This window comes from Triticum dicoccoides, chromosome 4A, assembly GCF_002162155.2.
Source record: "Triticum dicoccoides isolate Atlit2015 ecotype Zavitan chromosome 4A, WEW_v2.0, whole genome shotgun sequence".
NCBI lineage: Eukaryota > Viridiplantae > Streptophyta > Magnoliopsida > Poales > Poaceae > Triticum > Triticum dicoccoides.
The window spans coordinates 79,072,780-79,086,473 of NC_041386.1; the positions used below are offsets into that span (position 1 = coordinate 79,072,780).

Consider the following 13,694-nt stretch of genomic DNA (forward strand, 5'->3'; position numbering starts at 1 on the left):
TGGATGAGCATCACAAAATGCAGAGATTTTTGCAAAAGAATAATTCAAAAACTTAGTTTTAGTTTCCCACTGAAAGCATCTCGGATCTACCGATTTCTAAACTCTGTGATACCGAAGCAGTTTTGGCACCTAAACTAGTGAACTCGGTCAGACCGAGTCACAGTTCGGTGTCACCGAGACTGCTAGGGTTTCATAGAGTTCCAAAATCGGTCACACCGATAAGTAATTCTCGGCCAGACCGAGTCTCACTTGTGCAATGGCATATGCCAAATCGGTGGGACCGAGTTTTTCAACTCGGTGGGTCCGAGATGGTTTCGGCGGAAACCTAACCCTAAAATTTTCGAATTAAACCTAATCTACGAGTTCATTGACTGGATAGAAGTTTAACAAACATGGCAAGAATCATGATGATCACAATGTGCTAAGTATCGGATTGGGGAATAGCACAAAGATCGAGTCCATACCCTAGTTCGGCGGAGACTCGCTACGGCGGCAATGGCGGGGTTGAATTTCCGTTGACGGCAACGGAGACCAGCGATTGGAGGCGGCTGGCGGCGAGGAGACGATCCGGAGACCAAGTTGGCAGAGCAGGCTATCGTGCGGGCGAAGGGGTTCGGAGAAATTTCCAAATTTTTGCCCATGACTGTATATAGCCCGACCCTGTCGGTGTGACCGAGTGGAACAACTCGGTGGCACCGAGATGCAAAACTGTATACAGTTGTTGCAACTCTGTGTGACCGAATGGTTCAAATCGGTTGCACCGAGATCGAAAACCTAGATCAACTTAATGATCTCGGTAGGACCGAAAGTAGGGTATCGGTCAGACCGAGAATCATAAAGAGGTTTTGGAAGTTTAAGTCTATGACGAATCGGGGACTCCGAGCGCTCCTCACACAGAGTGGTTCGAATCTGACTTGATCAAATTTTGTGATGTAGCATGAATAGAGTTTGAGACGAGAAAAGCATAGATAGCTAGAGGAGGTTCTTAGGCAGTCTTGTCCATCCACTTGGCAAAAGGAAATAAAACCAAACAATCAAAACAACAAGTGGATGTCCTCGAATGAGTAAAATATGCAACCAGCATGCTCACACAATAAGATGGCAAATGAAATATGTGACAAGGCATGCACAACCAATTCTAGCATCTATCAAGCAATTTGCGATGACAAGGTCATCTATATATGAGTATATTGACTTAGGAGTCAAGTGAGAACACTTGATCATAGGTCATACTCATCGTTTAAGCTCAAGTGGGGTTACCACTTTTACATAAAGCATTGTTGTGTTCACATCTTTAGAGTTGCTTTAGCTCAAGTCTTAGAGTAAAGCTCCCCCTAGATGTGATATCCCCCCTTAGAGGGATGAACTAACCTCGGGTTTTGTCGATGATGACTTCATGTAGATGTTGAAGATGTGGATGCTCAATGTTGATGTGGATCACTTGGAGCTATCCATTTGAGTGAATTGCACTTTCAATACCTACATGGGTTAGTCCCACAAGGAACAAACAAGGATATCCATAGACATAGAGTGATGCACACACAAGATGATGTCCATGAAAACTTTTAGGTTACATTGTCCCTTGTCTTACCAACAAGAGGGTTTGTGACTCCTTGAACTAGTGCAAGATGTGGAAGTTGATTGCACTTGTTCTTGCCAAAATGATAAGAGTGAAGTATGTTGGCGGAGTCACCCTCAAGAACTCTCTAGTTCTTCTTCTTTTGGATCCACACCATCTTGATGGGAATCCTTGGAGTTGTATTCGTACTTGATGAAGTGGAACTTGAAGTAGTCTTGGGAATCCACTTGACTAAGGTCTTAGGAGCTTCTTCAAATGCATCAATTTCCTCTTGAAGCTTGTCCTTGCCTTTTTGCTTGTAGTCTTGTGGTGGAAGATCATCTTGAGCTTGTGTCCCCTTGAAAGAAGTATCATACTTCTCTTGTTGAGGAACAAACTTTGCCTTGGGGTATTGATCTTCTTTCCACTCAACTCCATTGGCATTGAACTTTCGTTCAAAACCAACACCTTGATTCTTCCGGTGCATTCCTTGCTTGCGCACAATTTCCTCGAATTGCTTACTCCCGGCAAGGCTTTTGTACACTCCTTTCTCTATAATTCCCTTCAATAAGATATTTTCTTGCTCAAGTGTAACTTGGCTAAGAGAATCATTAGTGGAATCAAGAGAACTACTAGAAGCAACAATATTGGATTTAGCATGATCATTGTTACTGCTAGAGGAAGAATCTTTCTTGTTCTTGTTACTAGACATGACTTGAGGCATGTAAGTGGATAAGAGTAAACGCTTGGCAATGTAAGAAGAACTTTTCTTGCGGAGATCATCATTGATTGCTTTTAAGGACTCATGCTCTTGCTCGAGATTGAGCTTTTCAAAGCATAATTTCTCATGAGCTCTTAAAAGTTCTCGATGATCTTCGAAGATAGTTTCATGAGCTAACTTAAGAGTGTTTAGTTCTTTAGTTAGAGCCTCAATCTTCTCCTTATCATTGTCATTCGTTTTATCTTGATTAGCATGATTAATTGACGTTTCATCATAGTATTCATCACTAGAGTTGTCAACAAGCAAATCATCACCTAACAAATCATCTTCATCACTATTGAAATCAACATACTCGGGGTGTGTTACCTTAGGACCTTTGGCCATGAAGCATCTTCCAATTCCTTCATTTGGTGAGTCAAATATGTCGTAGGAGTTGGTTGACACAAGTGCTAGACCGGCAACACCTTCATCTTGAGTATCTTCGGAGTCGGAGTGATAACTTCTCTCGGAGTGGCTGTCGGAGTCGGAGCCGGATACCCATTCACCAACATGAGCTTGATGTCTTCATTTTGTGTAGCTCCTTGATGATTTTTCCTTCCTTTCCGAATCCTTGCTTCTCCGTGAGTATCTTCGTTCATAACGATCATCTCTACTCCTTCTCTCTCTTGGTGGTGATTCTTTGCTTCTTCTTTTTGGAGAATCTTCTCTTCTCTTGTAGGGAGCCGTACACTCATTGGAATAGTGTCCGGGTCTTCCACAACTGTAGTAGTTTCGCTCTCGACTAGAAGATCTTTTGTCATTGTAGGACCTTGACTTGAAGCTTCTATCTTTGCTTCTACTCTTGTAGAACTTGTTGAAGTTCTTCACCATTAAGCTCAATTCTTCATTGAAGTTTTGTTTCTCACTTGATGATGTAGGGGCTTCACATGAGGCTTGGTAGGCACCACTTGATTTGTTGTGAAGTTCCTCTTTATCCTTAAGTGACATCTCATGAGAAACAATTCTTCCAATCACCTCCGTTGGCTTGAGATCTTTGTAATTGGGCACCATTTGGATCAATGTGCACACGGTATCATATTTTCCATCCAAGGCTCTTAGAATCTTCTTGATGATGAATCTATGGGTCATCTCTTCACTTCCTAAGCCGGCAATCTCATTTGTGATGAGAGCAAGCCTAGAGTACATTTCAGCGACACCTTCACCATCCTTCATTTTGAACTTGTCAAGTTGACTTTGAAGCACATCCAACTTGGATTCCTTGACGGAGTCGGTACCTTCGTGCATATCAATCAAAGTGTCCCAAATTTCCTTTGCATTCTCAAGACGACTGATTTTGTTGAATTCTTCGGGGCACAATCCGTTGAAGAGATTATCACAAGCTTGAGCATTGTATTGCAACATCTTCAACTCATCCGCGGTAGCTTCACGGTTTGGTTCTTTCCCATCAAAGAAGTCACCTTGCAAACCAACACACACAATAGCCCAAACGGCGGGGTTATGTCCAAGAATATGCATTTTCATTTTATGCTTCCAACTAGAAAAATTAGTACCATCAAAGTAAGGACCTCTACGGTGATAATTTCCCTCGCTAGATGCCATACTCTCCTAGGTTGTGAAACCAAGGCTATGACCACCAAAAGCTATGGAGATCAAAGCAAATGGAGACCAAAGCTCTGATACCACTTGTAGGATCGAAAGTATGTCTAGAGGGGGGGGGGGTGATTAGACTACTTGACCAAATAAAAACTTAACCTTTTCCCAATTTTAGTTCTTGGCAGATTTTAGCTATTGTAGGACAAGTCAAGCAATCATCACACAATTCAAGCAAGCATGCAAAGAGTATATTGGCAGCGGAAAGTAAAGCATGCAACTTGCAAGAATGTAAAGGGAAGGGTTTGGAGAATTCAAATGCAATTGGAGACACGGATGTTTTTCCCGTGGTTCGGATAGGTGGTGCTATCCTACATCCATGTTGATGGAGACTTCAACCCACGAAGGGTAATGGTTGCGCGAGTCCACGGAGGGCTCCACCCACGAAGGGTAATGGTTGCGCGAGTCCACGGAGGGCTCCACCCACGAAGGGTCCACGAAGAAGCAACCACCCACGAAGGGTCCACGAAGAAGCAACCTTGTCTATCCCACCATGGCCATCGCCCACGAAGGACTTGCCTCACTAGCGGTAGATCTTCACGAAGTAGGCGATCTCCTTGCCCTTACAAACTCCTTGGTTCAACTCCACAATCTTGTCGGAGGCTCCCAAGTAACACCTAGCCAATCTAGGAGACACCACTCTCCAAGAAGTAACAAATGGTGTGTTGATGATGAACTCCTTGCTCTTGTGCTTCAAATGATAGTCTCCCCAACACTCAACTCTCTCTCATAGGATTTGGATTTTGTGGAAAGAAGATTTGAGTGGAAAGCAACTTGGGGAAGGCTAGAGATCAAGATTCATATGATAGGAATGGAATATCTTGGTCTCAACACATGAGTAGGTGGTTCTCTCTCAGAACATATGAGTTGGAATTGTGTATGTGTTCTGATGGCTCTCTCCACGAATGAAGAGGAGGTGGAGGGGTATATATAGCCTCCACACAAAATCCAACCGTTACACACAGTTTTCCAATCTCGGTGGGACCGAATCAACAAACTCGGTCGGACCGAAAAGGTAAACCTAGTGACCGTTAGAGATTTTCGGTGGGACTGACATGCAACTCGGTAGGACCGATATGGTTAGGGTTTGGGCATAACGTAATCTCGGTGAGACCGATTACACAAACTCGGTGAGACCGAGTTTGGTAATAAGCTAACTAGAGAGTTGGTCAGGTAAACTCGGTGGGACCGATTTGCTCTTTCGGTGAGACCGAAAAGTTACAAAAAGGAAACGGAGAGTTTACACTGCAATCTCGGTGGGACCAATTTGCTCTTTCAGTGAGACCGAAAAGTTACGAAAGGGAAACAGAGAGTTTGCAATCCCATCTCGGTGAGACCGAGATCCCTATCGGTAGAACCGAATTGCTAGGGTTTGGCAGTGGCTTATGACAAGTGAAACTCGGTGGCGCCAGATAGAAAGAATCGGTAGGACCGAGTTTGGCTTAGGGTTTAGGTCATATGTGGATATGGGAAAGTAGTTGAGGGTTTTGGAGCATATCACTAAGCACATGAAGCAAGAGGCTCATTAAGAAACACCTCATCCCTCCTTGATAGTATTGGCTTTTCCTAAAGACTCAATGTGATCTTGGATCACTAAAATATAAAATGAAGAGTCTTGAGCTTTTGAGCTTGAGCCAATCCTTTGTCCTTAGCATTTTGAGGGTTCCACTTTCACATCCATGCCATGCCAATCATTGAGCTTTCCTAAAATAGTCATCTTGGAATAGCATTAGCTCAATGAGCTATATGTTGTTATGAATTACCAAAACCACCTAGGGATAGTTGCACTTTCACTGATCCATTGCCTACGAGCTTTCCATATATTGTTCTCCGCTTATTTACTTTCCCGTTGCTATTGCTATGATCACTACAAAATAGCAAAAACATTACTTTACCACTGTTACCTTTTGCTACCGTTACCACTACTATCATATTACTTTGCTACTAAACACTTTGCTGCAGATATTAAGTTTCCAGGTGTGGCTGAATTGACAACTTAGCTGCTAATACTTGAGAGTATTGTTTGGCCCCCCTTGTGTCGAATCAATAAATTTGGGTTGAATACTTTACCCTCGAAAACTGTGGCGATCCCCTATACTTGTGGGTTATCAGTGTTCACTACTAGACCGAGTTTCAGCATCAGATACAAACTTCATTATCATTGTCAGGAGGTTTTTCTACTTCAGGTTCACTAGAGGCATGCAATGTCCTACCATTTTTCTTCTTCTTTTTCTTTTTAGAAGGACTAGGTGCATCAGTGTTAACTCTTTGAGAGTCTTGTTCAATTCTTTTTGGCTGTCCCTTAGGATAAAGTGGTTCCTGAGTCATTCTACCTCCTCTAGTCATTACTCTAACAGCATGATCATTGATATTATTGTTCATTTCATCAAGCAATTCTCTTTGAGAGTTAACAAATCTAATTGAGTTTGAACATAGAGGCATGCTTTCCTACACCTCTAACATCATTGGAAATCCTAAATAACAAGTCACTCAAGCAAGCAATCATATCAGAATTGTATTTCAATTGTTTCATAACATTTGCATTGAAGTGACCTTGCTTCCTAATGTAATTTTCAAACTCATCCAGGCATTGGCCAGGATGCATATTTTAAGGATTGCCATTATCATTGAACTTCATTAAAGAATTTACCTCTACCACCTTAGGGGGTGGTGGTGTATCAAGCCCATGTATTTCTTTAATAGGAGGTAAAATATTGACATCCTCAGCTTTAATACCTTTTTCCTTCATAGATTTCTTTGCCTCTTGTATATCTTTAGGACTGAGATATAAGATACCCCTCTTTTTTAGAGTATGTTTAAGCGGTGGTTCATGAAGAGTCCAATCATCATAATTTTTCAATATGTTATTCAATAATTCTTCAGCTTGTCCAATAGTTCGTTCCCTGAAAACACAACCAGCACAACTATCTACGAAATTCCTAGAAGCATCGGTTAGTACATTATAGAAGATATCGAGTATTTCATTTTTCTTAAGAGGGTCATCAGGAAAACCATTAAGCAATTGGAGAAGCCTCCCCCAAGCTTGTGGGAGACTCTCTTCTTCAATTTGTACAAAGTTAAATATTTCCTGTAAGGTAGCTTGTTTCTTATGAGCAGGAAAATATTTTTCAGAGAAGTAGTAAATCATATCCTAGGGACTACGCACACAACCAGCAGCAAGAGTATTATACCAAGTCTTAGCATCACCCTTTAATCTCTCCCTAATAATAAAGCACGGATTGAGTCTCCGGATTCACCATCGTGGCTTTTTTAGAAAACAATCCCTATGGTTTTTGAAAGTTCAACTCACAGTCCGTATTTAAGTGGACAAGGAAAACGATTTGATTTTGCAAATTAACCACTTCAGTTTGTAAGAATTACACTGGCGCTCCTTTCTTTATCTTATCCACCGACAGCTCCCAGGACTCGAGCTTCCCTGCGCCCCGGCTGTGACGGCGGCTTCCTGGAGCAGATGGACGCGCCGCCGCCGCGCCGGGCGTCGCGCCCTCCGCCCCCACGGGGTCAACGAGGTCCTGCCCTGCCGCAGCCGGCGTGGCGCCTCGGGTGCCCGCTTGGGGTTACTGTACAACCCAGTCATCGTACTCCGACGCTCCGCCGCCCCTCCCTGCGACGAGGCCCCCGGTGCCACCAGCAGCTTCGAGCTCTTCTACGATGATGGCGCCGGATCCGGCCTCTGCCCGCTGCCCGAGACCATGTTTGACTTCCTCATGGGGTCCGGATTCGAGTGGTTCCTCAAGCAGCTCGCCTGGATCGAGGCCGGCGGCTTCGGCGCTGTCCGCCCATGCGACAACCCAGCGGACTGCAAGGCCGCCGTCGAGCCCATGCCCACTGTCGTCATCGCCGCCTGCCCTGGCCACATCGGCGCCGACTCCCACTGCGTCGTCTGCAAGGAGACCTTCGAGCAGGGCGACTAGGCCAGGGAGATGCCCTGCAGCACATGTACCACCATGACTGCATCCTGCCGTGGCTCGCGCTGCGTAGCTCATGTCCCCTGTGCCGGCACAAGCTGCCCACAGATGTGGCACGGCCTGCTCCGGTGTGTGACCTCGGTGCCACCGACGACCAGGGCAGCAACACAGGGGCTAAGGCTGGCAGTGAGGAGGAGACAATGGTTGGGTTGATGATTTGGAGGCTCCCTGGTGGAGGCTTTGCTGTTGGCAGGTGGGCCGACGAGAGGGAGCTCCCCTCCCAGGTGTCTACACTGAGGTGGATGGGGGTTTCAACAATGGTGGTGTACCGAGGAAGATCTCATGGTCATCAAGAGGGAGTTGTTCGTCACAGAGGGGAGTTAGCAGATGTGTGTTTGACAACATGTTTGCTTGCTTTGACACACCCATCCTTGAGGTCGGACTGGAGCTCAGTTTTCACCTGTGAGCACAAGCTGAAGATCCTAGGATAGCCATGCGGATGCGATTGCCAGGTGATGACTGCATCACGCAGTGGGGAATATGACAATTGGATGTTGGAGAGCCGCAGATGTCTGTTTGATGTTTTCTATATACCAGTTGAGAGATAAAGAGGATTTGTACATAAAGTGCAAATTGTGTGCTGTTTTGTACATAGAGGAGCAGAACAAGAGATGTTGCAATGGAAATGTCCTCTAGTTTGCGCATTCAGGATGGTCTTCGTGTTGCATTTTGGAGTATCATTCAGCAAGACAAGTTTTTTTACTGATGCACGCATCTAGATAGTGAGCATGTCAGCACTCAATTGTTTCTTCAAATTCCATCTCGCTCAATGCAACGGGGGTTCCTCCATTGTAACCATGACTTGTTGGAAGGTTCAGAGCATAGCAAAGATTCAATAAAGCATCACTCAAGATATTTTCTGTTCTCCAATTGAATATTTTCTCCTCTTCAATTGGAAAATACGCGACAAGGAGCAATGGCAAGCAGCAACAGCGGTGGCAAGCAGAGGCAGGTTGTTGCCGTGTCGTGATTGAGGTTAAGTATAGAGGGAGATGCAGGGTGGGGTGGGGTCCTAATCATTTGTATTATTGATGCTCTGGCTATCGCCTCACGATTATCGATTGGTGCTCGCGCCTCATCTGTGTTGGTCAGTTGCTACGCTAGCAGATTACTAATCATATGAGATTCAGATAAAGTGCAGACTACCAATTCATGGGCTGGAGAAGTACACACATGGCTGCAAGATGTAGAAGAAAGGGAGAATAGCAGCATATTACTAATCAAGAATTCCAAGTGCAAACCACGTTGGCAGATTTCTATCACGTTGGTTGATTACTAATACACACTGAAATTACTAATACACAATTTATCACAAGGCAAAAAAATTGTGTGCGCGCTACTACTGCTTATAGGGAATAGAGAATACAGATAATGTTGAAGATTATATATCAATGAGAATTTTTAATTCTTGCAGTTGCTAATGCACTGATATTTTAAGTTTGCTTTGGATATTTCACGAATAACGTTCAATTCAAAGAGATGGACATAGCTAAGGTAACGACACATTATCCAACGTGAGATCCCACCTCATTCAAATTCCTTCTCACTATGATACATAGATGGACCTAATCTTTTCAAATTTTAATTATTATCTTGCGTAGGTGTGGCTCATTGGCAGGTGTGCACAGCCGAAATCACTGCCTCAAGATTGATAATGTTCAAACGCATTGTGATCAGAGGAGAACCTGGCCATCGACAACGAGGTGGGAAAAAGTTTAAGTGGTGACATAGATGCGATGCCGTCTTAAAATAGAGGACTTGGATCTGTGAGGTCTTGTACTCACTCGATTTTTTACCGTTGCAACGCACGGGCAATTTTCCTAGTGAGAACATAAATAATTTGAGAATATAATAGTGGTGAATTTTCTCATCATGAGCAAAAAGTGTGGCTACGTCATTCAACTTAGTCAGGCCCCGTTTGATAGCAAAGTATTTTCTAAGTATTTTGAGAATACTACAGTTTTTTGAGATTACCATAGTTTTATTTACAATGAGTTGTTTGGTTGCCCCTAACAACTGTGTTTTTAATACTGTAGTATTGGGCAAACTGCAATTTTTTCTCTGCATAAAAAAATAACCCCAAACCTCTTTTTAAAAAACAGAGTTGTTGAGTGCGTAAACACAACGGCTAAATAGCAAAATTTATAGCGTTATGCGGCAACAGCCAAACAGGTTCTATGTATTGTGAATACTCCAAAATACTCTGTTTTGATAAAACTATGGTATCTCACACCTAAAGGCAAAATTATTGTAGTTTTTGATACTTTGGTTTATATAATACTTTGCTATCAAACATAGCCTAAGATGTGCCACAACAGTTTCATTTTCATAACCATGGAAAGGATCAGATTCAACCAAAATAATTAACTCTGGGTCAACAGAGAGTTCATAATCCTTATCATCAACAAAGATAGGTGAAGTAGCAAACTGAGGATCACATTTCATTTTAGCATTCAAAGTCTTTTCTTTATACTTGCATAATAATTTTTCTAGATCAGTTTTATCCTTACAAGCAAGAATGTCTCTAGTTGTCTCCTCATCCAAAACATAACCTTCCGGTATCTTAGGCAATTCATATCTAGGAGAACTAGTTCTAATAGGTGTTTCAATATTTTTAGTTTCAAGCTCTTCATCAGTTTCAATATTCTCAAAAGCTTTAGTTCTAGCAAGTTGTTCATCAAGAAATTCATCTAGTGGCACATTATCATCAAGCAAGGTACTAGCATCATCATAAATATCATTCATAGCAGAAGTAGCATCATCAATAACTTGCGACATATCGGGATTAATATCATGTGCTGGTGTTGCAAGTTTACTTATAACAGAAGGTGAATCAAGTGCAGAGCTAGATGGCAAGTCCTCACCTCCCCTCGTCTCGAAGGAAAACAATCTTAGTCTTAGCGTCCTTTGGATTCTTCATAGTGATAATTTGATAATAATCCCAAGTGACCTCACAAATATAGCTATGCTCCCCCGCAACGGCACCAGAAAAAGGTCTTGATAACCCACAAGTATAGGGGATCGCAATAGTTTTCGAGGGTAGAGTATTCAACCCAAATTTATTGATTCGACACAAGGGGAGCCAAAGAATATTTGAAAGTATTAGCAGTTGAGTTGTCAATTCAACCACACGCGGAGATTAATTATCTACAGCAAAGTGATCAATAGCAAAGTAGTATGATAGTTTTGATAATAGTAGCAAGAACAACAATAATGGTAACAATGATAGCAATGATTTTGTAGCAAGTGCAACGGTAACAATAGCAATAGCAACTTAGCGAGAACAACATAAGAGAAATTCGTAGGCATTGGATAAGTGAATTCGTTGGATGATATTCATCATATAACAGTCATAACCTAGGGCGATACAGCACTAGCTTCAATTCATAAATATAATGTAGGCATGCATTCTGTAAATAGTCATACATGCTTATGGAAAGAACTTGAATGACATCTTTTGTCCTACCCTCCCATGGCAGCGAGGTCCTATTGGAAACTAAGGGATATTAAGGCCTCTTTTTATAGGGAGCCGGAACAAAGCATTAACACATGGTGAATACATGAACTCCTCAAACTACGGTCATCACCGGGAAGTGTCCCGACTATTGTCACTCCGGGGTTGCCCGGTCATAACATGTAGTAGGTAACAATAACTTGCAAGATCGGATCTACAACATAGATATAATAGTGATAACATAAACGGTTCAGATCTGAAATCATGGCACCCGGTCCCAAAGTGACAAGCATTAAGCATGGCAAAGTCATAGCAACATCAATCTCAGAACATAATGGATACTAGGGATCAAGCCCTAACAAAACTAACTCGATTACATGATGAATCTCATCCAACTCCTCACCGACCAGGGAGCCTACGAAGGAATTACTCGCTCCCGGTGGGGAGCATCATGGAATTGGCGATAGAGAAGGGTTGTTGATGACGAAGATCGAAGATCCCCCTCTCCAAAGCCCCAAACGGACTCCAGACTAGCCTCCCGGTGAAGAACAGGAGGTAGTGACGGCTCCATCTCATGAAACGCGATAACTCTTTCTCCTTGTTTTTTTTCTGGAAATATGTGATTTTATAGCATTGGTTTCAGGGTCTGCGGGGCCACCAGGTGGGGACAACCCACCTGGGCACGCCTGGAGGGGGGCGCCCTGGTGGGTTGTGCCTGCCTAGGTGCCCCCCTCCGGTGGTTCTTGGCTCCAGAAATTATCTTTATTTGTATACAAATTCCTTGCAAAGTTTCGTTCCAATCCGAGAACTTTTATTTCTGCACAAAAACAACACCATGGTAGTTCTGCTGAAAACAGCATCAGTCCGGGTTAGTTTCATTCAAATCATGCAAATTAGAGTCCAAAACAAGAGGAAAAGCATTAGGAAAAGTAGATATGATGGGGACGTATCAATTGGCTAAGGACGAGGTGACGATGCATGTCAGAAATGGTTCCAAGGTTGACCTATGAGTGTCCAATGAGTGTTGAAGCACGCGGCGAATATCGTTATTTTTCTAACCTTCACAGATGATATAAGTAGGTATGGATATATCTACTTGTTGAAACACAAGTCTGAAACATTTGAAAAGTTCAAAGAATTTCAGAGTGAAGTGGAGAATCATCGTAACAAGAAAAGAAAGTTTCTACGATCTGATCACGGAGGCGAATATTTGAGTTACAAGTTTGGCCTTCATTTAAGACAATGTGGAATTGTTTCACAACTCATGCTGATACGTCTCCAATGTATCTATAATTTTTGATTGTTCCATGCTATTATATTATCTGTTTTGGATGTTTTATATGCATTAATATGCTATTTTATATTATTTTAGGGACTAACTTATTAATCTAGAGCCCAGTGCCAGTTTCTGTTTTTTCCTTGTTTTTGAGTTTCGCGGAAAAGGAATACCAAACGGAGTCCAAACGGAATAAAACCTTCGTGATGATTTTTCTTGGACTAGAAGACACCCTAGAGACTTGGAGATCAAGTCGTAAGAGCCACCAGGCGGCCACAAGGGGGAGGGCGCGCCCAGGGGTAGGGCCCACCCCCTGCCTTGTGGGCCCCTCGTGACTCCCCTGACCTAATTCTTCATCCTATATATTCACATATATTCCCAAACCACTAGAAGTATCCATGAAAACACTTTTCCACCGCCGCAACCTTCTGTTCCCGTGAGATCCCATCTTGGGGCCTTTTCCGGCATCCCGTCGAAGGGGGATTCGATCACGGAGGGCTTCTACATCAACCCTATTGCCCTTCCGATGAAGTCTGAGTAGTTTACACTACAAAAAAAGACACATCCGTGACATTTTGGGCCGAACGAAAAAAAATTCTGTCATACATATGACACTTCTATGACGATAATTGTGACAAAACCCGGTATCATCATAGACGTGGTGGGCTCCTACTTCTATGACAAAAAATCATGACAGAAAATGGGCTTTTCGTCCTGGGCGGGCCGGAGACGCAACTGCATGACATTCTTTGGGCCGTCCATGACGGAAAAAACTGTGGTAGAAGCGAGGGGGAGGAAAATTTCGGGGAGTTCCCAGTTACGGTGGGAGGTCAGGGGCCGAGCAATGCGCGTTTCTCTCGTACACGTACGAGCGTGTGTGCGAGGCGTTGGCCCTAACTGAACCCGAGCGAGGCATTGGGCTCTAACTGAACCCGAGCGATTGCACTGCAGGCTACACATTACTAAACCCGAGCGATCGATCGATGGCTGTTAACTGAACCCGATCGAGCGATTCCTTCGCTACTGCTGCTAACCGAAGCTGATCG

At 43.3% G+C, this 13,694-nt stretch overlaps 1 pseudogene; it reads left to right on the forward strand.

Annotated features, from left to right (window-relative positions):
- LOC119283421 overlaps positions 1-8,564 on the forward strand; it is a 97,673-nt pseudogene extending 89,109 nt beyond the window's left edge.
- The last annotated feature ends 5,130 nt before the right edge of the window (positions 8,565-13,694 follow it).